This window comes from Sesamum indicum, linkage group LG14 (assembly GCF_000512975.1).
Source record: "Sesamum indicum cultivar Zhongzhi No. 13 linkage group LG14, S_indicum_v1.0, whole genome shotgun sequence".
Lineage (NCBI taxonomy): Eukaryota > Viridiplantae > Streptophyta > Magnoliopsida > Lamiales > Pedaliaceae > Sesamum > Sesamum indicum.
The window spans coordinates 2,086,934-2,112,860 of record NC_026158.1 but is presented as its reverse complement, the minus strand read 5'-3'; the positions used below and the strand labels follow the sequence as shown (position 1 = coordinate 2,112,860).

At 33.7% G+C, this 25,927-nt stretch overlaps 1 long non-coding RNA gene across 2 annotated transcripts in view; it reads right to left on the bottom strand.

Annotated features, from left to right (window-relative positions):
• The window catches only part of LOC110013104, a 30,370-nt gene extending 6,226 nt beyond the window's left edge, over positions 1-24,144 (bottom strand). For both annotated transcript variants that reach the window (XR_002288247.1, XR_002288248.1), the window contains exons 1-3: positions 23,880-24,144; positions 22,910-22,979; positions 16,304-16,396 (exon numbers count right to left, since the gene is read on the bottom strand). This is a non-coding gene — a long non-coding RNA (uncharacterized LOC110013104). The remainder of the gene's footprint in view (positions 1-16,303; positions 16,397-22,909; positions 22,980-23,879) is intronic.

Sequence of the window (25,927 nt, the reverse complement as noted above, 5' to 3'; positions counted from 1 at the left end):
GAAGATAATTTTGAAGCTATCAAGAAAACCTTAGTAAAAAAAATTCACAAAAAAGACATGGAAGAATCTTCCTCAAGCCAAGCACGTATAGGAAAAAAGTCTGATTAAAGAAGACATCATTGCATAATTATCAGCAGTCAAATGACGCAATTAATGAAGCAATTAAGAAGATGACGTAATCAATGACGTCAAAAGCAGACAGAAGGCCGGGAATCTCGGTTTTTCACTATTCACTTTTTGACTTTTAGTTCTATTATTGTAGTACTGTAGCACTTTTTGAATTATCATCTCGCAAATATCGGCTTTATACTGTGTAATACACGATTTTTACTGTAGCTGGTAGGGTTAGGCCCCTCTATGGGTAGGTTCATTTGCATTCTATAAATGCAGATGTTTAGACATTCAGAGAGTAGAACCAGAAAATTCTCTCTCTCTTTTCTCTCTCTCTTGCTCATGTGTTGAGGACCCCTTCTTCATTGTAAATTTATATATCAGTAAAAGTTTGCAATTGCATAAGGACTACTGTAAGTCTTACTTGCTTCATTTTAATTTTTGTATTTATTTATAATCTTATTTTATTGTTCATGGATAGCCTTATAGGCTAACCAATTCATGTGTTGATTCCTAACTGTTAATTACACTAGCATGAATTTGGTTAGTGTAATTAACAGTTAGGAATCAACACATGAATTGATTAGCCTATAAGGCTATCCATGAACAACAAAATAAGATTATAAATAAATACAAAAATTAAAATGAAGCAAGTAAGACTTACATTAGTCCTTATGCAATTGCAAACTTTTATTGATATATAAATTTACAATGAAGAAGGGGTCCTCAACACATGAGCAAGAGAGAGAGAAAAGAGAGAGAGAGCTTTCTGGTTCTGGTTCCTCTGAATGTCTAAACATCTGCATTCATAGAATGCAGAGGAGCCTACCCCTAGAGGGGCCTAACCCTACCAGCTACAGTAAAAACCGTGTATTACACAGTATAAAGCCGATATTTTTGGGATGATAATTCAAAAAGTGCTACATTAGTACAATAATAGAACTAAAAGTCAAAAAGTGAATAGTGAAACACCAAGATTCCCGGCCTTCTGTCTAGTCATTGATTACGTCATCTTCTTAATTGCTTCATTAATTGCGTCATTTGACTGCTGATAATTATGCAATGGTGTCTTCTTTAATAAGACTTTTTTCCTGTACGTGCTTGGCTTGAGGAAGATTCTTCCATGTATTTTTTGTGAATTTTTTCCACCAAGGTTTCCTTGATAGCTTCAAATATATCTTCAAAATCAACATCATTAGGATCCTGAGCATCATGCATGAATTCGGATGCCATAGTGGAATCTGATTTGGTGGATTTATTATCCTCCCCAAAATGAGCCATGAGATCCTTTTTCATTTCTTCGACATATGCAACAACCATTTGTTCTTTAGTCAGAAATTCTGACTTCATTTTAAACTTCCTCGAGATATGATCAAAAGAAAATGGAGTACCAATATCTTCTTTTTGATTTTCATAAAGGCTTATTTTCATTTGAAGGAGATCCATTGTCTCTTTTCCAAATATTTCTTTTGTGTTAGGATCAATCTTCATCATTTTATCCCAGAATTTAATATGGAATATTCTGTATAGGCAAGGAATTCCTGTATCTGTATGACCGATTTCTGGAGTCCATTTCCAAATCAAGAGTATTGAAAATTCAATGAAAAATAAACATGAGGCTATACCCTCAATGAACAATTTAGCTTCTTGTTTTTTTTAAAAGCTGAGGTGAAATATCCACCCATTTGTCAAAAAAGGATTTTATTTTTTCCGGTAAAATATTTGGAGTAGGACCAAAGCAATAAAACCAGTGTATAAACCAGTGTGGAATATCAATATTATAAACATTGGCACAAACTTTTATAAACCAAGAATGTTTGTGCTTATCATTTTCATAATTTAATACCTTTATAAAGGCATCGTAGTAATCCCAGTAATTATATTTTACTGCTGATTTATTAATCAAAATTTCTCTATCTTTAATGGGAGAAATTCCCCAATCTTCCAAAGGTATAACCTTTTTCATAATCATTTTGCTGAAATTATAAATTTCTTTATTAGTCCTCGTAAAATGTGATATTTCACATGAGCCATTTTGAACAAGTATTTGTTCATAAAAATGTCTGGACTTATAAGTCCTTGCTGGTAAGGATGAATTATCCAAATACCTTTGTATTAAGATCCATGGATCATTTTTTCATTTTAAATCTTTTTCTTCTAAAAGAAATATAATTTCTTTATGTTGAGTTTTTGAAAATCCAATATTATTGGATTCAGATTCTTCATCACCAATTATTTTGGCATATGAGGGACTATCATTCCCTTCATTTTGAGTCTGTTGACCCTTTTTGTATTCCAAGAATGCCTGATATTCAGGATCTTGTGTTAAATCCATAGCTATAAGCTTTTGTTTCTCATTTTGAGATATAATCTCAGGTGCTTTTCCTCGACCACCTCTTCCTCTATAAGAGGAAGATCCTCGACCTCGGAAATTCATGCCTGTCATTTATTAAAATGTTCCCGAGTCAAGAAATCTGAAAGATTATTATCATCTCCTTTTTTATAAATTATTTCAAAATCAAATGGGGTTAATTGGGCCTGCCATCTTGCAAACATTTGTTTAGAAACATCATGTTTAAAATCCTTTTGAAAATTAAATTTGGCTGCTTTGCAATCTGTCATAATAAAAAAATTTGATTATATAAATCATCTTGAAATTTTAAAACACATTTGACTATAGCTAGAATTTCTTTTGCTATAGTTGCATAATTTTTTTTAGAATCATTCCATTTTCCTGAATGGAATCTAACAAGATATACTTGTTTTGTTTCAGGATTTATCTGGGTTAATATTCCTCCAAACTCTATATCAGATGCGTCAGTTTCTATAATCTTTTTCCAATCTGGATTACTTAACATTAAACAAGAAAGTGTTTTAACTTTAGATTTTATTCTTTTAACAGCTTCTGTATGGTCAATTGTCCATGGCTTAGGATTCTTTTTCAGTCTATCATATAAGATAGCCGTATCTTCTATTAAATTTTTGTAATAGGGAGCAATATAATTTAGACTTCCTAAAAATCTTTGTAACTGAGTTTTTTCAGTTATTTCATTTGAAAATTTATCTGCAAAATCAATACTTCTATTAATAGGAATAATGCTTCCTTTTTCAATGATATGACCTAGAAATCTTATTCTTGTCTTAAATAATTCCATTTTTGACTTAGAAATTACTAAACCATTTTGTATAATTAAACATTTAAATATATTTAAATGTTTAAAATGCATCTCAATAGTTTTTGAATAAAATAATATGTCATCAATGTATACTATTATAAAAGTACTATAAGGAGTAAAAATATCATTCATAATTTTCTGGAATTCAGAAGGAGCATTTTTCAGACCAAATGGCATAACATTCCATTCATAATGTCCAATAGGAACATTAAGTGCAGTTTTATATCTATCAGATTTATTAATTTGTATTTGCCAATATCCTGATTTTAAATCAAATTTAGAAAATACTAAACTATCATAAAGTCTATCGAGTAGATCTTTTTTATTAGGAATAGGATGCCTAATCCATTTTAATGCCTTATTAAGGGGTTTATAATTTATAACTAATCTTGGAATTCCTCTTTCAATTTCAGAATGTTTATTAACATAAAAATCAGTACATGACCATGAGGATTGAGAAGGACTTATTAATCCTTTTTGTAAAAGGGATTCAATTTCTTTTTTACATATTTCTAAATATTCAGAATTCATTTGACAAGGTCTCGCCTTAGTAGGTATATTCTTTTCATCAAAAGAATCTTCATAAGGTAAAGAAACTATATGTTTCTTTCTATCCCAAAAAGCATTAGGATGATCATTACAAACTTCTAAAGAAAATTGATTTTTTAATATAATTTAGGATTCTTCAATTGTTCTTCAATTGTTATTATGTTTATTTCTTGTTTTAAGAAATTAATTTGATTATGTTTTGCTTTAATATTATCATAAATATTATGCAACATTTTACTAAATGGTTCAATAATAAATTCAAACAATATATCATCATTTTGGAACGTTCCTATAATTCCTTTACTATCAATCTTTTTTATTGGATAAATATTATGTAAAAATGGAGTCCCAAGTATTACTTGGTTAGTAATTTTCTTAGCAAGAATAAAACTTTGAGAAATACACTTATTATCAATACAGACAAAAGCTTTAGGAATTTTATACTGTATTTGGAGTTTATCACCTCAGGATGCCATAAAGTATGACTAGTTTTATGAAAATATCTAGTTGGTATTAATCCTTCCTGAATAACATTTAAATAATATCTAGTTGGTATTAATCCTTCCTGAATAACATTTAAATCAGCGCCACTATCAACAAGAGTTGTAAATGATTTTGTATAATAATTATCAATCAGAAGAGATATTTTTATATACCACTTTTGGAATATAACCATTTCTATAGTAGATAAAAAGTTTTCAGAGAAAATACTATGCTCATCTATTTTTAGTTTATTATCATTTTGATATATATTTTCTAACCTAGAAATATTTTCTAAGTCAGAAATTCTAGATTCCTGAATAATATTTTTATCTTTCAATATTTTAATTTCTTCTTTTAAATTGTTTATTTCTTTATATAAATTTTGAAAGAGATATATTATCTTCTTTATGTTGATATTTACTTCTAAGTTGGTTCATTACCTCATTCATATTATATGATATTTTTAGATTTACAACAGTCCCAAGAGGAATGACCCAAAACTTCTCACGTTGGAAGAAGAACAAGAGTGGCTGAGAAATTTTGAGGTTTGACAAGTACTACCAAAAAATGCAGTGAGACATCTACACTCCACTAAAGTCCATGGTAGAATCCCAGCGAGGAGAAATAGAACGGGTAAATTGCTACATAATTTCAGTTCTAAAAATTATGACTGATTGGAAAGAACTCAAGCCGGATACATCAAAGATCTCCCAAGATTTGAGGGAGATACAAAAGACGGTTCAAGACTATGGACATAGGTTAATCTATATACATATGAAAATAGAATCTTTGAGCCAAAAGGTAGACGAGGCCCTTAAGATCCTTCCTGATCTACACAAGAGCCTTATAGATCTGAAGAGAAACCAGAGTGAGAACCCTGAGATATTTAGATCCAGATAGGAGAGAATCAGGGACGCCCTTGGAACAGTACCTCTTCTATACCAGAAGGGAAAGCCACGGAGATTCTGAAGCCAAAATTCAGAGAAGATCTGATTATCGCATCTATCAGATCCATAAAATAATGGACGTAATGAGAACAGATCTATTAGATCTACAAGAATTGACGAAATCCTTTTCCCAACTCGGGATTGTGGATTTAGTCAATATCCAAACAAATGAGATCACTCCAGCAATACCACCACCGGAGGGAAGTATATGTTCTAATGATCATCCACAGGATAAACCAATGAGAGAAAGCGCGAATTTCCACACTAATGCTACTCCAACATTTGTAGGAACCAGGCTAAAGGAGAATCCAGGGAGAAATCCAAAAAGAGTGCCAGAAAATACACCTTGGGCGAGGACAATGCTGCAGCCCTTACATCCATATGGCGCTATACTGAACCTGAATATTATCGATTTCTGAAATACCGAGAAATTGATAGACGAATAGGTTGCAACAATCAAGATAGCAGCAACTACCCTAGAGCTCGACAAAGAAAAATTCATAAAGCTTGTAGAGTTGAGCTTGGAGGGATCTGTGAAGATCGGATGGGATAATACCCCAGAAGACACCAAAGTCAGCATCCTTGCCAGAGACTCGAAAGGCGCGATAGCAGACCGGCTGGGAAGGCTTATGAAGATACACTTCATCGGGGATGGATACTTCGAAGAAAGTAGAGCAGAAAAGGCTAGAGAATACGCACAAGCTCTTTTCAGCATTGAATTAAGAAGTATTTGAACGGTAGATGAATATATCTATTGGTTCCGCAAATATTTTTTCCAAAGTGGAGTAGCAACAAAAGTAGCATCTCCAATGTTCTTCACAAATATATGTAGTCCATGGAGGAAAATGTTGATCCAGTCCTATAAAGTACCTGAAAGACAACTAGATTCAGTGGTGCGAAAAATGCCTTTCCTTAAAGATAAAATGAAGGATTGGTGTTATCAAGCATCCATCCAAAAAAATCTGAAAAGAGTGAGAGGTAAAATTAAATGAACTCCTCTCTGTTGTGATAACAATGATTTTCCAACTATTATAGGAGAATGCTATAGTTAAGGTGCACGGGGTCTTACCGTCTAGCCGTTGGTACTCCGCATCTTCACGGAGATCAGCGAGCCACAGAAAAGGAAGAAGCAAAGTAGTGACTCCTACCCCAGGAGTTTCAGGAGAACCTTTTCCCAGCGAAGATCATGGTGGTCCAAGTCCAAAGCCAGATCATATAAATCTGGTCAGAGAATAGGACCAACAAGGGTTTCATCCAAAGGATTCAGACGAACAGATGCAAGATCCACTGAAAGAACCCTTATAGGGAGAACTTTTAGACGTTCCCATACCCGAGCCAATAAAAGTTTCAAAGACTGCAATTGTTGGACTTTCGGAGCTAAAAGACATATATCTCCCGATTGCCCGTAGAAACATGGTGAAATGAGAAAATGAAGCCACGGATGACATCCTGGATGCAGTCTACTATGGCAATTTGATACTCATTTATCAATTCGAAGATATTCCGTCAGACGAAAGCGTCTATGAGGAGGAAATAGAAACTGATTTAGATGAATCTTCAACCTTGTCAGAATAATTACAACGAAGGAGATACGCTTCAAACTTCCAAAAGCCTATCAGGATTCTTTTCCAAAATGACGGTTTCAAACAAAACTATGAAAAAAATCATGCGACAAGATTCCAACCCCAGCCCATACGATGGATTTAGAATTGGAGGAATTGGGAAAGTCCTAAACCAGATAGGACTAAACTAAAGAAAGCATCATATAATCTATAAAGTAATTTCAGGTGAGTTTGCTATACCCATAGAACTTACTGGTAATGTGATGGAGATGCAATTAATTCCTAAATAAGAGATTCTTGAAAAATTAAGTAAGCTGAGAGAAAAAGTAACTGTTACTATGAAATGGATCCACATAGGAACTATTGATGTAGTAATAAAAGCAACTTTTAAAGATGGAATTGATTCAGAAATAGATTTATCTATAATGGATAGAAGAATCAATAATTTAAGAGATGGTTGTCTTGGAACAATGATAGACAATTTGTATGCAAGAAAATTAATGTTTAACATTCATCCTAGGATTGCATACAATCTAGCAAACCAAGATTTCAGTAGAGTCTTAACCCTTTATCAAGATTTTAAAAGAAAAGATCTAATGAAAAAATGTAACAGAGCATATTCTATAACTTATAGAATAGCGTATGTCCTTTTCAATACTCATTATTCAGATTTGTTCTTTAGCAAAAAGTATATTGAAATTCCTAGAATTTTCAAGGAATTCGCCAAAGTAATGACACCAGATCCTATTAGGATACCTAAAATAGGTGGTGTTGATATCATCACAAGAGATCACCCAGTTTTAGATAGAACACTTAGCACTAGAACTAAGTTTAGTAGTTGAATGTCCTTTTCGGAAGATAGGATTATAGGCAACAAAGGAAAGGAGAAAGAGTTATTAAAAGCTTTAACTCCTCAAGAGATTAAGGTAGATAATGTAAAACTTAGATGCCCTAAAGAGTGGAAAGAGATACAAGTTATATTTGACATCACCAAGAAAGAAATTTTTTTCCCCTGTGATGACTTATATCATTTGCAGCAACCTGTTGTTGGTAAATATGAAGGCATGCTAGAAATAACAGGTCATGAAATTTTAGTCACAGGTGTTGCAGGATGAGAAAACGAGAGTACGACTTTGGGGTTAAGTTTCCTCATAGATCATTAACCATGGGGAAGAAAAGGTAGCGGAATGGAATTCAGTATTGATGGTGTTGCCATAAGGATTGAATGACGAGTCTCTTTTCCATAGACATATCTGTTGGTATGTTGTATGATCAATATAAGATAGAATATTTTGCAGCTTATATTGATTCAAGATCAGGAATTTGCACGACAAAGCCTGGAGTTTTCCCTAAAGAAGCAAGGGAAACCTTACCTGTAATTGCAAGAAGGGATTTTTCACAAAAAAATCTGATACTTAACAAGGGAATATGAGAAGCCAAGATCATGATCGGAGGAGCATTCGGATCTCCCCGATTTAGGGTAAAAACACCTCCTATTTACTTTCATGATACAAGTGTCGATATCTTGCTAAATAACAATTTCATCCAAATATTTGCAAGATATATGCAGGATAATCAGAGGAATCTGTTAATCTTTACTACTAACTGCGGTAGTGAGATACAGGTGTTGCGAAAAAAAAAGGCATTTAACAGGATAATGCTAATAAATTTTCATAGCTAACGTGGTGATTTTGATGCTAAATTAACTTATCCAAAAACGAAGGATAAGAGGAAATTTGTAAGGCTCTTTTGTCTTTCAGGCAACAAGGACTCATAGACAATGATAGCTTCTATAAGGAATCTGAAGAGGAATAAACCTTAAAGAAGCACTACTGGGAATGAAGTCGCTAGATATTAGCGAAGAAAGCAGGCTTTCTCTTGAGAATGTCAAGAGGCTCATCCAGAGGAACTTCAGTGAAAACCCTCTGGCATGGTGGGATAGGAACAAGATCCAAGGTACTCTAAAGCTCAAGAAAGAATGCAAGTACGAGTGCGTTCGATACAAACCTATCCAGATGAACATGAAAGACAAGAAAGATATGCAGATGATTATCAAAGAGCATATCAGTCTCGGACTCATCGAGCTTGGAATCTCTACCTACAGCAGCCCTGGATTTCTAGTAAGAAACCATGGTGAGATTAAGAGAGGTAAGCCCAAGTTGGTAATTAACTATCAATACATTAATAAAATATTAGAGTTGATGGTTATTACATTCCTAGTAGAGAACACTTAATTGGTTGTATCAAAGGAGCAATAGTGTTTTCTAAATTCGATTGCAAATCTGGGTTTTATCAAATTAAGATGGAGAGTGAATCACCGAAATTTACTGCATTCTCCACACCATAGGGACAATATATCTGGAATGTGCTTCCGATAGGTTTAGCTAATGCACCCCAGATATTTAAAAAAAATAGATAATTTTTTTAAAGATTACTTCGAATTTATGTTTTTCTATATTGACGACATACTGATTGCATCCAAAAATATGAAAAAGCATATTTAACATCTTGAAATATTTTTTGATGCATACGATAGAGAAGGTTTAGTACTTTTTGAAAAGAAAGCTACAATTGCTGTCAATAAGATAGAATTCTTAGGAGTTCTTATTGACGAAACAGGGATTAAGTTACAGGACCATATTGTGGAGAAAATCCGCAATTTCCAGACGTACTCAAGGACAAGAAGCATTTGCAAAACTTCTTGGGAGTTGTTAATTTTGCAGGTATTTTTATTAAGGATCTTGCAAGATACAGAAAGGATTTTCGACCGATCTTGAAAGAAACAGAGAGTTCAAAATCAAAATGGGAAGAAATCCACACAAAAAAGGTTCATGAGCTGAAACAGGTTTGCACTAACCTGCCAAAGCTTGCTAAACCACAGGACGAGAATAAATTGGTAGTCTATACAGACGCCAATGATTACAGATGGGCAGCAGTGCTCACGAAGAAAACAACTTCAAGGGAAGAACCTTGTAGATATACATGAGGGTTGTTCTCAGAAACAACAAGTCAAAGTTTGGCAAATCAACAAAAAAGAATTCTTTGTGGTTTGGAAGGCTTTTAAAAAATGGCCTTTATTTTTACTTGCTAAAGAATTTACTTTAAAAATTGATAATACTAATGTCAAAGCTTTCTTAAAGAATAAATTAGAATAAAAAATAGAGAAAGCTCGTATTATCAGATGGCAAGCTGAATGCCAATATTATTGTTATAATATTATCATTATAAAGTCTCATGAAAACATTCTTGCAGATTTCCTGACGAGAGATGGAGGCATCCGAAGCACACTCCATCATGTTGAGACTCAGGCACCTCCGGAAAAACCTCGTGGAGCTTGACAGAAAGTTCGGACAGCTAGCGGTTAATGCCCAAGTTGCCAGACAAATTCAAAGAGCCGATCTAGACACTGTCCAGGTTGCAATAACGAGTTCCTTATTAGCATCTACCTCGCTATGGAACAACCTACGAGCCAATTCGGAAGGCGTCACCTTCGGGGATGACTCACGAGTTGAGGGAGCATGATCCAAAACATGCCTTTAGAGTACATGGCTCTAAACCTGTAGCGTCGGATTCAAGTATCAATTGAACAAGGCCATCACCAAACTCTGGTGAAATGGCAACAATTGAGTCACAGGAAGTGCAAACTCCTAATAATTCAAGTCAACCCAACAAGAGATTAACCTTAGGCCGATGACAGGCACCTCTAAGGTTAATACTAACGAGTTAATATCTTCTTCTGCTTGGCAAGACTACTAGCATATGTGGGAAAACATAATTTCCAGTAAAGGAGTAAACCCAGGCAAGACCATTATTGAAACATCCGGAAAATATAATAAGGTTTGGATGTTAGAAGGGTCAAAACCAGAAGATGTTCTAGAATGGTATGATTTTAGAGCTCTTGCTTCAGTTCATACTATGTCACCAAGTTTTTCGAAAATCTCAAAACTTCCGAAGCAGATTAGTGGGGCGGTTTTTGATTCATGGCAAAATAACCCCCACCTAAAGAAAGACGATGTTTTGGAGATAAAGTTCGCATCAGTTGCTCCAGAAACGACAGGAAAGGGGTCTCATCCAGTATTTCATTTCATGAAATTGCAAAGGCCAAACATGGTGGCTTTCAACAAGATCAAAGCCACCTCGGGCGAAGCTCCCCTGGTATCTGCCATTACTGAAGACAGTATCTCTACCAGAAGAGCTTGGGGATTATGGGTCTGTCTCACGGAGATTGACAAAGTCAAGTATCTGTTCAAAATCTTCTCAAACAAAGTGAATGGATCTTTCCTGTTAAATTCCATGACAGGAAAAAGTACTGAGTTCGCAGAAAGCTTATTCGAGAAAAAGAGGATATTAATTTGGGAAAATAAGCTGTCAGCGACTGAAGCTACAAGAATGAAGACGTGCAACATGTTGCATGTTGGGCAATGGCATAACCATTTGTGCCCCTGCTGTGAAAAATAAGAAAAGACCCTATTCGGGACAAAGATTCGGGTCACGAAAAAAAAAACCAAACCGGACCAGAGAAAAAATTTTATCAAAAGAAGTAAAAATTAAACGATGTAAAAAATTGTGAGGATAAGACTGTCGGTTGAAAAACGACAAAAGCCAACAGTCAGCAGAGCAGGGAAGATAGCTGGAAGTCACATGGCTGACAAGCCATAATGACCAATAGTTGGAAAGGATGAGACAATGACGAACGTAGTGACATCATTCGAAAAAGACAAGATGATGCCGGAAGCAATGACGTTATCAAAAAACAAGTTGGAGTCCGAATTTGAAGTCCGCGGATGCCTATAAATAAAGAGGTAGTTAAGCAGAAGGGGATCATCAGAAAAACTTCTCCTACTTCAAAGCATTATAGTTCTGAGTTTTTTTTAATCTTCTGTAATATTTCAATTTTTCAATTTATGGGGGTTTCCCCAATAAGTCAAGTCCTCTACACCATGAGAGGCTAAAACAGTTGTCTCCTCCAACGAAGGAATAATATCTATGTAATATTCTATATATTTCTTCAATAAAAGTTAGGCTTATGTTCAGCTTATTTATCTAAAATTTTATTAAGTCCTTGTATTGGAGTGCCTTTTACGCCCTAAGGTAGGAAATGAAATAAGACTGTGCTGTTTTATTACTGAAAGGAGCCAAGTTCCTACGAACCATCTGCTGCGGTAGTGTGGTTGGAAGAACTCCATAAGACGAGGACTTGGAATACCCGAAAACATAGCGGTTAAAGAAAGGTATGAATTTATGGGGTCTTAATTTGTTTCGAAAGCATGTTGGGCCTTTTTAAGAGCATGAACATAGATTATTAAGCTATTTTCTTTGAAAGGGTAAAATGGTCATAAAATAGGTTAAAGGACCAGATTTACGCCAAATTGAAAGATAAAGGACTAAATCTAATATTGACAAAGTTGGAGGACCAAAATTAATCCGTGACAAAGATAAAGGACTAAAGTTTTCTTTATCCCTATATGTATATATGGAAAAATTGTATTTTTGGACCCATTAGATAAGGCCGTTATCACTTCTAGTCCCATGCTTTTCTTGGTCGGCACTTATGGTCCCAAAGTTTTCAGAATTTTAATAGTATTGGTCCTCTACTCAATTTCTTTTGCTATTATTTGATAATCAACTACTTTTGCTCAAAATTAGGCCCAACATGCTTACGAAATGAATTAATCCCCCATAAATTCATACCTTGCTTTGACTGCTTTACTTTCGGATATTTCAAGTCTTCATTTTTATGGACTTCCTCTAACCACACTACTGCAGCAAATGGTTTGCAGGCACTTGGCTCCTTCAGCAACAAACAACATAGCCCCATTTCATTTCCTACCTTAGGGCATAAAAGGTACTCTAGTATAGGGACTTAATATAATTTTGGACAAAGAAATTGAACAGAAGCCTTACTTTTATTGAAGAAATATAGGGCATATTACATAGATATTATTCCTCTATTGGAGGAGACAACTGTTTAGCCTCTCATATTATAGAGGACTTGACTTGTTGGGGAAACCCCCATAAACTAAAAGATTAAAACACTACAAAAGATTGAAAAGACTCAAAATTCTAATGCTTTGAAGAGTTGGAGAAGGTTTTCTTACAATCCCCATCTACCTCATTGCATCTTTATTTATAGGCGTCCGTGGACTTCAAATTCGGATTCCAAACTTATTTTTTGATGAATTCATTGCATTCGTCATCATCTTATCTCTTTCAAGTGATGTCACTGCGTTCATCATTGCTGCGACCTTTCCTGTTGTTGGTCATAATGGCTTGTCGGCCATGTGATTTCCAGCTGGCTTTCTTGCTTTGTTGACTGTTGGCCTTTGTCCTTTTTTACCGACAGTCTTATCCTTGATCTTTTACATTCTTCAATTTTTACTTATTTTTGTAAAAAATTTTGTTTTTCCTTTGTCCTTATGTGCTTCGGGTTTATTTTGTGTGACCCGATTTTTTGTCCCGAATAGGGACGTCTCTTGTTTTTCAGAGCAAGGGCATAAATAGTTATGTCAATGCCCAACATGCAACATGTTGCAAGTCTTCATTCTTGTTGCTTCGGTCCTCGGCAACTTACTTTTCCAGATTAACATCCTCTTCTTTTCAAATAAGCTTTCTACGAACTCAGTACTTTCTTCCGTCATAGAATTTAACTGGAACGATCCATTCACATTGTTGGAGAAAATTTTGAATGGATACTTGACTTTATCCATCTCCATGAGACAGACCCGTAATCCCCAAGCTCTTCTGGTAGAGATACTGTTTTCACTAATGGCTGGTACAAGGGGAGCTTCTTCTAAAGCAACTTTGATCTTTGTTGAAAGCCACCATATCTAGCCTTTGCAACTTCATAAAATGGAATGTTGGATGAGACCCCTTTCCTGTAGTTTCTGGATCTACTGATATGAATTTTATCTCGAGAACATCGCCTCTCCTTAGGTGGGGGTTGTTTTGCCACGAATCAAAGACCGCCCCACTAATTTATTCTGGAAGTTTTGAAATTTCCAGAAAACTTGGTGACATAGTATGAACTGAAGCAAGAGCTCTAAAATCATACCATTCTCGGACATCCTCTTGTTTCGACCCTTTTAACATCTAGACCCTATTATATTTTCTGGATGTTTCAATAATGGTCTTGCCTGGGTTCACTCCTTTATGAGAAATTAATTTTTCCCATATGTGCTGATAGTGCTGCTAAGCAGAAGAAAATATCAATTCGTTAGTATTAACATTAGAAGTGTTTGTCATTGGCCTAAGGCTAATCTCCCCCTCTTTAACCCTAGAGGTGCTGGGTTGACTTGAATCTCCAAGAGTTTGCACTTCCTGTGACTCAATTGTTGTCGTTTCACCAGAGTCATGGTGATTGCCTCGTGCAATCGGCACTCGAATCCGATGCTACAGGTCTAGAGCTCTATACTCTAAAGGCATATTTAAGGTCATGTTCCCTCAACTCGTTAGTCATCCCTAAAAGTGATGCATTCCGAATTGGTTCTCGTAAGTCGTTCCATAGTGATGTGGATGCTAATAAGAAAATCCTTATGGTGACCTAGACTGTGTCTAGATCAGTACTTTGGATTTGTCCGGCAACTTGGGCATTAATCGGTAGCTATCCAAACTTCCTATCAAGTTCCTCTAGGTTTTCCTCGAGGTGTTTGAGCCTCAGCATGATGGAGTTTGCTTCAGATGCTTCCATCTCTTCAGGAAATCTGCAAGAATATTTTCATGAGACTTTATAATGACAATATTATAAAAATAATATTGGTATTTAGCTAGGCATTTGATAATACGAGCTTTCTCTATCTTTGATTCTAATTTATTTTTAAGAAAGCCCTAACATTAGTATTATCAACATTTAAAGTAAATTATTTAGCACGTAAAATAAAGGTCATTTCTTAAAAGCCTTCCAAACCGCAAAGAATTCTTTCTTGTTAATGTGCCAAACTTTTGCTTGTTGTTCTGAGAACAACCCTCCTATATATCTACAAGGTTCTTCCCCTGTAGTTGTCTTATTCATGAGCACTGTTGCCCACCTATAGTAATTGGCATTTGTATAGACTACCAATTCATCCCCATCCTGTGGTATAGCAAGTTTTGGCAGGTTACTGCAAACCTGTTTCAGCTCACGAACCCTTTTTGTGTGAATTTCTTCTCATTTCTACTTTGAACTTTTTGTTTCTTTTAGAAATGGTCGGAAATTCTTCCTGTATCTTGCAAGATCCTTAATGAAGGTACCTGCAAAATTAACAACTCCCAAGAAACTCTGCAAATGCTTCTTATCCTTAAGTACATCTGGAAAATTGCGAATTTTCTCCACAATATGGTCCTGTAACTCAATTCCTATTTCGTCAATAAGATCTCATAGAAAGTCAATTTTATTGACAGCAATAAAAGCTTTCTTTTCAGGAAGTACTAAACTTCTTTATGGCATGCATCAGAAAATATTTCAAGATGTTTAATATGTTCTTTCATATTCTTAGATGCAATCAGTATGTCGTTAATATATACAAACATGAATTCGAAATAATCTTTAAAAAGATTATTCATTTTTCTTTGAAATATCTGGGGTGCATTGGCTAAACCCATTGAAAGCACATTCCAGATATATTGTCCCTGTGGTATGGAGAATTCAGTAAAGTTCTTTGATTCACTCTCCATCTTAATCTCATAAAAATCAGATTTGCAATCGAATTTAAAAAACACTTTTGCTCCTTTAACGTAATTAATTAACTGTTACCTACTAGGAACGTAATAACCATCAAAGTCTAATACTTTATTCATACCTTGATAGTTAATTACCTACCTAGGTTTACCTCTTTGTATCCCACTATGGTTTTTAACCAGAAATCCAGGGCTGTTGTAGGTATAGATTCCAGGCTTGATGAGTCCAAGACTGATATACTCTTTGATAATCATCTGCATATCTCTCTTGTCATCCATGTTCATCTTGATAGGTTTGTATCTAACGTACTCGTACTTGCATTCTTTCTTGACCTTCAGAGTAGCTTCGATCTTGTTCCTATACCACCATACCAAAGGATTTTCACTGAAGTTCCTCTGGATGAGCCTCTTGACATTCTCAAGAAAAGCCTGCTTCCTCACTGATATCTAGGGATTTCATTTCCAGTAGTGCTTCCTTAAGGTTTCTAATTTTATCCTCGGATTCCTTATAGATACTATCACTATTCATGAGTCCCTTTTCCCTAAAAGACAAAAGACCCTTATCAAATTTTCTCTTATCCTGCATTTTTGGATGAGTTAATCTGGCATCATAATCACCACGTTTGCTGCGAAAATTTATAGGCATTATCCTGTTAAATGCCCTTTCTTTTCTCAACACCTGAAACTCACTACCACAGTTAGTAGTAAACATAAACATATTCCTTTGATTATCCTGCATATATCTTGCAAATATTTGAATAAAATTGTTACCTAGCAAGATATCAGCACATGTATCATGAAAGTAAATAGGAGGTGTTTTTACCTTAAACCAGGGTGATCCAAATGCTCCTCCTCATGTATTGGCTTCTCATATTCTCTTATTGAGTATAGGATTTTTTGTGAAAAATCTCTGTTCCTGCAATAACGGGTAAGGTTTCCCTTGCTTCCTTAGCGAAAACTCTAAATTTTGCCATGAAAATTCCTAATCCTGAATTAATATAAGCTGCAAAATACTCTATCTTATATTGATCATATAACATACCAACAGATATGTATATAGAGAAGGGGCTCATCATTTAATCTTTATGTTAACACCATCAAGACTAAATTCCATGCCGTTACCTTTTCTTCCCCATGATTTATGATCTACGAGAAAACTTAACCTCAAAGTCATACTCCTATTTTCTCATTCTACAAAACCTGCAACTAAAATTTCATGGCCTGTTATTTCTAACATGCCTTTATATCTACGAACAACAGGTTGTTGCAAATGATATAAGTCATCACAAGGGAAAAAATTATCTTTGTTAGTGATGTCAAATATGACCTGTATTTCTTTCCATCCTTCAGAGCATCTAAGTTTTACGTTATCTACCTTAATATCTTGAGAAGTTAAAGCTTTTAATAACTCTTTCTCTTTTCCTTTAAAGCCTGTAATCCTATCTTCCGAACAGGACATCCTGCTACTAAACTCAGTTCTGGAACTAAGTGTTCTATCTAAAACTGGGTGATCTTCTATGATGATATCAAAACCACCTATTCTAGGTATCCTTATTCGATCTGGTGTTATTACCTTAGCAAATTCCTTGAAAATTCTAGGAATCTCATTATACTCTTTCCTAAGAAACAAATATGAATGATGTGTATTGGAAATGGCATATGCACTTCTATAAGTTATAGAAAATGGTCTGTTACCTTCTTTCATTAGATCTTTTTTTTTTATATCTTGATGAAGGGTTAAGACTCTACTGAAATCTTGGTCTGTTAGGTTGTATGCAATCCTATGATGAATGTCGAACATTAATTTTTCTTCATACAAATGACCTATCATTGTTCCAAGACAACCATCTCTTAGGTTATTAATTCTTTTATCCATTATAAATAAATGTATTTCTGACTCAATTCCTTCTTTAAAAGTTGCTTCTTATTACTATTTCAATAGTTCCTATGTGGATCCATTTCATAGTAACAACTACTTCTTTTTTAATCTTACTTAATTCTTCAATAATCTCGCCTTTAGGAATTAGTTTCAGTTCCATCACATTACCCGTATGTTCCATATGTATAGCAAACTCACCTGAACTTACTTTGTAGATTATGTGATGCTTCCTTTTGTCCAGTTCTATCTGGTTTTGGACTTTCTCAATTACTCCAATCCTAAATTCATCGTATGGGTTGAGGTTAGAATCTTGTCTCATGATTCTTTCGATCATTTTGTTTGAAACCGTCATTCTGGAAAAGAATATCGAAAGTTTGAAGCCTATCACCCTCGTTTTAATTATTCTGACTCGATTGAAGATCCATCCGAACTAGTCTCCATTTCCTCCTCATAGACACTTTCGTCTGATGGAAGATCTTCGAATTGGTAGATGGGTACCAAATCGCCATAGTATACTGCATCTAAAATATCATCTGTTGCTTGAATTTTCTCAAATTCACCATGTTTCTATGGGCAGTCGGGAGATAATTGTCCTCTTACTCCGTAGGTCCAGCAATTGCAGTCTTTGAAACTTTCATTGACTCGGGATGAGCCCGTCTGAAAGTTCTTTTTGTAGGGGTTCTTTCGGTGGATCTTGCATCTGTTTGTCTAGATCCTTGGGATGAAGCCCTGGTTGGTCTTGGTTTTTGCCCAGATTTATATGATCTAGCTTTTGACTTGGACCACCACAATCTTCGTCGGGAAGGTTCTTCTTGAACTCCTAGGATAGGGGTCACTATTTTGCTTCCTCCTTATCCTTGGTTCACTGGATTCTCCTATAATAGTCAGAAAATCATGTTATCGCGACACAGAAAAGTTCGTTTAATTTTACCTCTCAGTCTTTTCATGTTTTTCTGGATGGATGCTTGATAGAACCAATCCTTCAGTTTTTCTTTAAGGAAAGACATTCTCCTCGCAACTGAATCTAGATATCCTTTAGGTACTTTGTATGACTGATCAACATTTCCTTCCATGGACTGCATAGTTTTGCAAAGAACATTGAAGCTGCTACTTCTGTTGCTACTCCACTCTGGAAGAAGTACTTTTGAAACCAATATATATATTCATCTACTGCGCAAATACTTCTTAGTTCAGGGTTGAAGAGAGCTTATGTGTATTCTTTAGCCTTTTCAGCTCTACTTCCTCCGAAGTAACAATCTCCGCTGAAGTGTATCTTGATAAGCCTTCCTAGCAGGTCTGCTATCGCTCCTTTTAAATCTCCAACAAGGATACTAGCTTTGGTATCTTCTGGGGTATTATCCCATCCGATCTTCACAAAACTCTCCAAACTTAACTCCACCAATTTTATGAAATTTTATATATTGAGTTCTAAGGTACTTGTTGCTATCTTGATGGCTGCAACCCATTTATCTATCAACTTCTCGGAGTTTCAAAAATCGATAACGTCCAGATTCAGTATAGCTCCATATGGATGCAAGGGCTGGAGCAGGGTCCTCGCTGAAGGTGTATTTTCAGCCACTCTTCTTGGATTTCTTCCTGGATTTTCTTTTAGCCCTAGTTTCCACGAACGTTGGGTGGCATTAGTGTGGAAATCTGCATTTTCTCTCACCGGATGATCCTGTGGAGGATCATTGGAACATGTGCTTCCCTCCAGTGGTGGTAGTGCTGTAGTGATTTCATTGGTTTGGATATTAACTATGTCCACAATCCCGAGTTTGGAAAAATGACTCTGCCAATTCTTGTAGATCTAATATATCTGCTCTTGTTACATCCATTATTTTATAAATCTGATAGATGCGATGATCAGATCTTCTCTAGACTTCGATTTTGGAACCTCCGTGGCCTTCCCCTTCTGATATAGAAAAGGTATTGTCCCAAGGGCGCCCCTGAATCGGTCTTGTCTAGATTTTGATGTCTCAGGGCTTTCCCTTTGGTTTCTCTACAGATCTGTAATTTCTGCCTCAGATCTATAAGGTCCTTGTTGATTGTGAAGAATCTTAAGGACCTCGTCCACCTTTGACTCAAAGACTCTATTTTCATAGGTATATAAATTAACGTATGTCCATAGTCTTGAACTGTTTTTTGTATCAGCTTCTAAAATAATTTTTTTTCAAATCAATGTAATATTTTTAGTATATCAAATTCATCAAGGAACTATTGTCCCAATTCAGAGATCTTTAAATTTTGGAAAAAAAATTTCAGATCATTTAGATAAGACACAATTACAAAGATTTCTAGAAAGCCTAACTTATGTCTCAGATTTCTATCCAAACCTTACACAAATATGTAAACCGTTGTATGATACATTAAAAACTCCACCACCTCCTTGGACCCAAACTCATACAAATTTAGTGAAAAAATTAAAATAAAAAAATAAAGAAATTCCTTGTTTAAGCATATGTCATCCCACTACATAAAAATTGTTTAAACTGATGCGTTTGAATTAGGATATGGTGGTATCCTCAGTCAAATTATTGAAAGAAAAGAAATGATAGTAAAATATTATTCTGAAGTTTGAAGAACTATGACTGAGCAAAATTATCCTACAAATAAAAAAGAAAATACTATCTATTATCTTATGCATTTTCAAGTTTCAAGATGATTTATTAAATCAAAAAAAAATTTAAAAACTGATTGTAGAGCTACAAAGGATATACTTACAAAAGATGTTAAAAATTTTGTTTCAAAACAAATCTTTGCTATATGGCAAGCTTTATTATCTGTTTTTTATTTTGATATTGAATACATAAAGGGGACTCACAATTATATTCCTAACTATTTGAGAAGAGAATTTACAGGGATGTCAAAATCAACTGAAAAATCCAAGCTAAAGGTAAGCCCTTTAACCCTCTGCACAAATTCTTAAATTGGAATATCCTTCTCTAACACTAGTGAAAATTCAATTGAAACCCCAAAATCCTCAAAATTTCCATAATTTGAAACCTCAAAGTCCTTAAAATTCAAAATCATTACGGGTTTTATCCCCTTCAATTCAACCAAAAACACAAAATCTCACCCAATTAGCTTCAAAGATACCACTACCACAAACTGCCACACAAAATACAAATAGGTTTACCCAATTAGGAAAACCAATTCTTCTTGCCCCTTCCAAACTTACCCAAACCTACAAAAATGTAGCAGGTACTTCTACTGCAATACCAGTTAGTTCTCAATCTAATTCACCAATTTCATCATATATTGAAAAACTGATTTCCATCTTGATTGTGTAATGGAAGACGAATGGATCAATGAACAAACTCAAGATGATCCAGTTCAGATGGTAAATATGGTCCTTGATCAAAATCATAATAGGATTTATGAAGATCCACTTAAAACTCAGCAATTCTATAAGGATATATTCTTCTCTCAAGCAAATTCATTTATATTCAAAATATTCTTCCCAAAGGAGCCCCAACCAACTCCTCACAAATTGGCTACTGAAAAATCTCCATAAATTCCATTCTTTCATTATTCGATTGGGAAAAACGTCCATACGAGCTTAAAAACATCCCTAATAAAAAATATCCATTGATTTCTTATTGGGATTATATTGGAGTGTCTTCTACGCCCAAAGGTTGGAAACGGAATAGGGCTATATTATTTATTGTTGAAGAAGTCAAGTACCTCCGAACCATCGGCTGCGGTAGTGTGGTTTGAGGAATTCCGTAAAATTGAGGACTGAAAATACCCGAGAACAAGACGGTCAAAACAAGGTATAAATTTATGAGGGCTTAATTTATTTCAAAAACATGTTGGGACTAACTTGGAGCATGTAGTGGACTAGGGTTAATTTTTTGCTAGAAGAGTAAAATGGTCATAAATTAGCTGAAGAATCAAATTTATGCAAAATTAAAATTTAATAGACTCGAACTAAAATTGCCAAAGTTAGTTGACCAAAATTAAACTAGGACAAAGTTAATGTGCTAAAATATTCTTTTGCCCGTATATAAAATAACAAATGGACTAAAAAGAACCTTTTAAAGTCTCAAAGGGGTAAAATTATCATAACTCCTGCTAAAATCCAATCGAAGTATCACCCCTGATCATTTTTTGAAAATTGAGGTACTAAAACTGAACTTTTTAAACTTGGGTACCAACACTAAAGAAGCCGTATAGTTTAGGTATCAAAACTAATGTTCTTCCTTATAAGCATTTAAACATCTTTTCAGATGTTTTAAAGAGCTTATCAATTCACGCCAACACCCTCTTAGTCCTTAATTCTACATTTTCTAGAACCCTAATGTTCGAATTGAAGAATTTGAATACTCAGAATGAACTGAATATATTTTTGGTAGGGTTGTAACACCAGCTACCGCAAAATTAGCCCCACTTTGTTAAATCAGGCTCTAACATAGGTTTCTCAATGGGTAGGATATTTTTCTATCCATATTCAAAAAATAACTTTCATACTTATATCCATACCCTACCAAATGGGTAAAAGACCCTACCCTATCCTAAATCTATGAAATTTAATGAATGAGTATAGGTTGGGTCTAATAACCTAAGATACCTATGAGTATGGATAATGACTTAGTACCCTAAAATACCCATAGACATTGGTATAGTCTAGTGCTAGTGCCCAAAAATATTCATTCGTCCATTAATTTAAAATTATTAAATTTGTAAACTTTTATTAAATCAATGGACTAAAATTTATTTAATATTTAAGGACATCATATAGTATATTATCATTTCATTATATTTTTTTTATATTAACTATGTATTAAAATTTTGACCAAATATGCTAGAGATTTTTATATTAATTCCATAATTACTCAAATTAGTTTTATGATCAAATTAAGCAAAACATAACTTAACATTTAGGAAATAAAACAATTCGAACGAAAATTAATTTAGTTAAATTTGAGTAATATATTGAATAAATAAAATTTATTTGAACTCAAATTATTAAAGATTCATCAAATCAAAATTGAATGCAAATGCAAATCCAAATGATGCTTGAGAGATCCAAATGAAAGTTAGATACATCACACTTAATTTCATTTATTTTCATCAATTCATATGTCTTCAATCTTATTTGGAACTTATCTCGATTTCATAATCAATTAATATTACCGGTCTATTATTTGGATAAGTTTAAAATTCTTATTTAAAATTTTATCAATATAGGTCCCTCGTTGCTAAAATCAAGTTCATTATTTAAATTTCACTAATAATCCAATTTGCACCTAATAAAATTTAAGTAATTAGTTTTATTTTATCGACCAACGAGTCATGAAAGTCCACTAATAAGTTAATATAATAAAATACATATATTTGGCTTCAATGTAAATTTAAAATATGAGAACTTTTATTTTTTTTTAAATATATCGCAGAAAAGAAAATTTAATGGGTCTTACCAATCTCTATCCAATTTTCTCAGTATAATTTGGGTAAGACTCTAATGATCTTTTATAAGATAGGCTATGAATAGGGTATAAAAAAATTATCACGGGTATTTATTGAGTCTAAGTCCGAGTAGAGCCATACCCGTAGATTGATGGGCCTACTCCAACGCATTCAAATACGGACTCAAGTAATGGGTATCGATGATATTCACCTGTGGGATAATATGAAAACAATTTTGATAAATCATTCTTACTGAAATTCAATTTGTCAATTAAGTACTGGAATTTCAAGAATTGGGCACATAAATTAAAATCTAACTAAAATTTGGCATTTGAGCCTTACCCAAGCCTCAAATTTTGTAATATTTGCAATTTGGGGGATTTTGTACTTCATGTGCCAATTATTTTAAATTACAACATTTAATTGCTGAATTAAATTTTTAAAGGACTGAAATTACCACCCCTATAGATAAAACTATAATTTATTCTAGGGAAAAGTATTATTTTAGTTCGCTAAATATGCCTAATTTGAATTTTAGTTCGATAATTATGTCTATTTTTGTTTAGGTCCAGTAACTTACAAAATTGCTTACTTTCAGTCCTTTGGCAGATTTTCGGACAATTTTACTCCTATGCAACTTTTGAAATGCAGTTTTAGCCCATATGCACTTATAGGGGTAAAATTCTCCGAAAATCTGTCAGAGGACTAAAAGTAAGCAATTTCAAAATTATTGATCCTAAATAAAATGGGACATAATTATCGAACTAAAATTAAAATTAGGTATACTTAGCGGACTAAAAATAATACTTTCCATTTATTCTATGAATGTCACCAAGATATTTATACGTATGAAGCATTTTTCAGAGAAAAAGAAAAAAAAAAAAAAAAAAGGGCAAATTTTGTCCAATTTTTAGTTGTAAATAACTATTAGGTTTAGCCTACAAAAACAACGGGTCAATAATAATTATGCAGTCATAATTAATTAATATTCATCACAATTTTCTACTTCCAACTTCCAATTCAATTATCTATGTTACGATCTCAATATCATAATGAAAAACATAGATTACTAATACCAAAGAGTTAGACTTCGTTATTGAGCTCAACTTACAGAGAAAGTCGATGACAAGACGCCAACCGCTCGTTCGACCCGTCGGCAGCCGGAGAAGGCGCGACGTAGGGATAGCTAGCCGTACTCCATCCTCACCACGGCCACGAACCCACCGGTATCTGAGTTGGAGTCGCCGAAATTGAAAATTACAGGCCTGCTTCTATTGCATTCATGAGGAAAAAAAACACAAGGAAGACAGTTCACGAAAGAAAGAAAGTTCAGCAATATTAATGGAAGTGAAAAGCGCTTTTCCTGTGTACGCATATTTGCTTTCACAAAGTAAAAGTGAACCAATAATTAACCAGTGCTTTGTTTTATAGATTATTTGAAGAAAAAATACAAGCAATCCTTCGTATCGTAAATTAGCAAATTATTCATATACAAAAAAAATAATAATTTATTACCCTATATTTTTAAAAAATGCAGCAATTTACTTCTTGTGTTTTTCTAAATGAAGGTAAATTCTTCATTTTAAAAAAGAAAAAAATATAAGCAATCCCCTTTTAATATCGCAAATGAGCAAATTATCCCCTTATGAAAAAACAAATGGCGATTTACCTCTCTATATTTTTTAAAATTAATTTACCCCTTTATGATTTTTAAAATAAAGTAATTTACCTCTCTGTATAAGGAGGTAAATTGCTTCATTTTAAAAAGTACAGGGGAGTAAATTGTTATATTTTTTTCATAAAGGGATAATATGCTCATTTTTAATATCACATGGCAGATAAATTGCTATTCACCCTTTTAAAAAATATAGGGGATAAATTACTATTTTTTTTTTTATAATTATTTGAATGTGGTGGAGGAAGAACTGTGAATTTGTTTATCAAGTTGTTTTACTTCTGGTATTACCGGTAGATGTGCTTTATTTATTAATTAAACACATAAAAAAAGATGGAAATATTGATTTAAGAGGGTGTTTAATTGGCTGTGTTTATTTCAAACATTTTGTAAGATTAAGATGTTTAAAAGTTTAAAAACATTGATTTTTATTCTAAAAATAAGCGTTTAAAGTGTTTGGATAGATAAAATATCAAGGGCTATAAAATTTTATGGCGTTAGACATAATAAGCTCTTCATATTGAATGGAAAAAACATCCGACTATTAAAATCCGAAACCATAAAAATAGATATCAGTAATTTATGTCGAGACACCCTGAGATCAGGTCAAAGTAATTGCACAAATACCTCCTATCTTTTATAAATTTACAGTACCCTCTAAGTGATGTTATTATAGTATTTTTCAAGGAGTGTTTGCGGAAATTTTGCCTTTAAATAGGGAGTGTTATTGTAGTCACTAAGATAACTAGAGATCTTATAGACTTTTATAAAATCCTTACCAAATAATTTATAAATTTCAAACATCTTATAATAATATGTTTTCAAAAACACCCTCTAAATAAACATTAGAAGGTATATATTAGGGATAATTACACTCTCCTCTTCTGAGATTTGGTGTAATCACACGTAGATTTTCTGTGGTTTGGGAAATTACATCTAATACTTCTGAAGTTTGTTTTCGTTCAACAAATAAGTCCCTCCGTTAGTCAAAATTTACCGAATTTGTTGATGTTAACAAATAAATTGAAAAAAAAAATCTATATCTACCTCCGATTGACTTAATTAATTAATAACAAGTCAAATAAGTATTTTTATGACTAAGATACCCCCGTACGTCGTCATACGTTAATGCATGTGATGAATTATATCTTCACCGTCATAAGGACAATTCGTTTGGAAAAAAGTATTTGACCTGCAATAAGTCAGTAATAAATCAATCGATGGTAAATATCAAGTTTTATTCAATCTCTTTTGTTAATATTAGTAAATTTGATTAGTTTTGACTAAATGAGATTTTTATTTGTTAGATGAAACAAATATCAAGAGTACTAAATATAATTTTTCAAATCATAAAAAATAATTTTTAATTACATCAAATCTTTGAGTGGAGAAAAATATAATTATCCCTATATATTAATATGTGCGCTTTATATATAATGCACGTTGAAGTGCGTGAATGGGTGAAAATGTTTCATCTCTCTGTC